Below are 3,240 nucleotides of genomic sequence, written 5' to 3'. Positions count from 1 at the left end.
TCTGAGCAACAGCAGTTCGAGTCCAGCCCGAGCTGAGCAGCCGCTTTTCCAAAACCAAATGATTCCAATGTAAGAAAAATATTACCCCAAAAATGTCCAAATAAAGTTAATCATGAACCTCCTCAAAGGAAAAAAAAGAAAGAAAATGCAAAAAAAGGCTATTTCTTAATTCAGTAATTTTCAAGCATGTTTTGTCCTTCATTCCAACCCCATAGTCTTTACATACCATCCTTAAGCAAAGACCAGGACTCTAATATCCAAGAAAGTGTTTAACTATGAGTAGAAACAGATAAAAATTGAGTGTTCGAATAAATAGCACCTAAGCAGTGAGTTTCTGGAGGACAAGCAACCTAGAATTATAATGCCATATAAGGCATTTATATGGTCATCATTATGTCCTGACAATATATTTGCTGGAAAAATAGCATTGTTTTTCTAGGAAAACATCCATTTTTCTTTAGTCTGCTGCTACTCCAAGTGAGTTTGAGTACCTGACCCTATGCCAAGCACTTTCCAGGTGTTCAAAATACCTGGTGAACAAGAAGGATAAAGTAATGCTGCCATGGGAGATACATCCAGTGGGAGAGGAAAAACAGAAAGTACTCAAATAAATTAAAACAAGATGATGCCAAATAGTTCCAAGTTCTGTGAAGAAGATAAAACAGAATGAAATGGTAGATAGTGGCCAGGAAGGGTGGGGCGAAAACTCTATACATAATAGTCAAGAGAGGCTCAATCCATCCCTTCCCCACCAATGCTTCTCTTGATTCGTCTAATGGGTATTTTGGTTTTTGTGGATGTTTACTCAGAATTCTGTTGCTGTAGAATACACATCAAATTGTCAAGGATACTTTAGGGTAGTCTGAGACTTGAGATAAAATACCAAATGCTTTGAAATCAGCCATGGAGGGGGAGGGAAACCTACCTCTAAGAAAACCTGTAGAGAGCCTTGATCTTCAGCTTTGCAGGAGGCTGCAGCCAGGCCAGTGACAGAACCATGTTTCGCAACCAGCATGACAATGATGTCACTGTTTGGAGCCCTCAGGGCAGGATTCATCAAATTGAATATGCAATGGAAGCTGTCAAACAGTTCAGCCACAGCTGGTCTGAAATCAAAAACCCATTCAGGATTGGTTGCTTTGAAAAGATGAAAGTCAGAACTTAACGCTCATCAGAAAAAAATTCTCCATGTTGACAACCATGTTGGTATCACAATTGCAGGACTTACTGCTAATGCTGGACTGTTATGTAATTTTATGCACCAGGAGTGTTTGGATTCCAGATTTGTATTTGACAGACCTCTTCCTGTGTCTCATCTCATGTGTGTCTCTAATTGGAAGCAAGACCCATATACCAACACAAAGATACGGCCGTAGACCATATGGTGTTGGGCTGCTGATTGCTGGTTTTGGTGATACAGGCCCTCTGGTTTTCCAAACCTGTCCATCTGCTAACTATTTTGAGTGCAGAGCTATCCATGTTCATTGGAGCCTGTTCTCAGTCAGTTCATACTTACTTGGACAGACATATGTCTGAGGTTATGCAGTGCAATTTGAATGAACTGGTTAAGCATGGTCTGCGTGCCTTACGAGAGACACTTCCTGCAGAACAGGACCTAGCTACAAAGAAAGTTTCCATTGGAATTGTTGGTAAAGACGTGGAGTTTACACTATATGATGACGATCCTTCCTAAAAGGTCTTGAAGAAAGGCCACAGAGCAAATGACAGCCAGCTCAAGCTGCAGAAAAGCCTGATGAACCAATGGAGCACTGAACAATATACCAGTCTATATGTGTATTATCAAATATGTAAAAATGCAAGAACATGTACTGATGGCAACAACCTAGACGTTGGACCCAAAGATCCATGGTGGAATGGTATGTTTTTGGAATCAGTCCAGATGTGACTTTTTTCCAAGCAACTTCACTGAAGCCATATAATGGGATGCGTTTTTCTTTGGGAGGGTCTATATAATCATTTTCTAGAAAGTATATTATCTGCACTGATGTTTTTATATGACGAACACAGTGTCTGTGGTTTTAAAGGCAACTGTAAAATGAAATTGTTTCATCTTCTGGTGCTTTGGGAGAAAAAAAAAAAAAAGAAAAACCGTATAGAAAAATGAAGATGCAATAGTTACCTTAGTGTCCTTTACAAATCTATATTGTATTACTGAATTTATCAAATCAAAGTTTCCATCAAATATAACAAAAGCCATAATTGGCATAGTTATAAGATGCTTCCTAATTTCAAAGTGGTTAAATGAGAAAAAAAATGTATCTTAGAATTGATGAAATATAGTACCGTAATTTAAAATGCAAAGGTGTGCTATTTGTATCCTCACTTATGTATTACATTTTATATCTAATATATGATTACTAAATATTAAAATATAATGAATATTGTAAGAAAAATGACATGCATTTGCGGTTAGTTTGTTTGTGTTTGGTTTTTCTCCTGTTTTTTTCAAAAGTAAAAACCTGAGCAGGGGAGGGATGTGAATGAAGCCACCGAAATGTCTTCCTCTGTGATTTTTGAGTCCTCCCATTTTGTCTGAGCACAAAATGACTTAGGTTCACTTCGTGAGCTTGGAAGGCATTATGTCTGACCTACTTTTCGATTGCAGCCAGATCATACTATGCAGCACTGTGTGGTTCAGAAAACTAATTTCATAACTTGCTCTTTATTGCTCCAAAGGCGTTATCAATAGAAAGGAAACATCTGTAGAGGCTAGAGAAGAAACCGCTGCGGTGGCCTCGTAATGCCATTAGGAAGCAGGATGTCAGCAGCAGAGCTCCAACCTCCAGGGACTGAGGGTGTTCATGAAACAGCGGGGTTGAAATGCTAATAGATGCTCATTTCTGTTTCCCATGATGTGGACCCTATACTGGCCAGAATATGTAACATCATGAGGTGGGAGGGACCTCAGGTCTGATGGACCACAGTGCACAGCTGCCTGAGCAGAAGCAGCAAGAGGCCACCACCACCCTCTTCCAGCCTCTAGAATTAGTTCCTCATGGGAGGGTGGGGGGGTTGATCACATCAGGTACATGGGACTTTTCACCTGCTCTGCAGAAAGGCAGAGTTGTGCCTACCTCCCTTGTGAGTCTATAATCACCTGTATGTGTTGTTTCTCCTAGATACCAGAACACGGGTCTTGTGCTTGTTCAGGTTAGGCCCAGTGAATATGCAAAATCATGTCCAATAGGCCCAAAGGTAAGCGACATGGGTAGAAGATTT

At 40.0% G+C, this 3,240-nt stretch overlaps 1 pseudogene; it reads left to right on the top strand.

Moving 5' to 3' along the window:
- Positions 1–718: 718 nt before the first annotated feature.
- Positions 719–3,218, top strand: LOC109378737 (proteasome subunit alpha type-1 pseudogene; annotated as a pseudogene).
- The last annotated feature ends 22 nt before the right edge of the window (positions 3,219–3,240 follow it).

The sequence above is a fragment of the Hipposideros armiger genome, unplaced genomic scaffold (assembly GCF_001890085.2).
Source record: "Hipposideros armiger isolate ML-2016 unplaced genomic scaffold, ASM189008v1 scaffold_2922, whole genome shotgun sequence".
In the NCBI taxonomy this organism is placed as follows: domain Eukaryota; kingdom Metazoa; phylum Chordata; class Mammalia; order Chiroptera; family Hipposideridae; genus Hipposideros; species Hipposideros armiger.
Note: the sequence above shows the minus strand (reverse complement) of the source record. Positions and strands in the feature narration are given on the sequence as shown.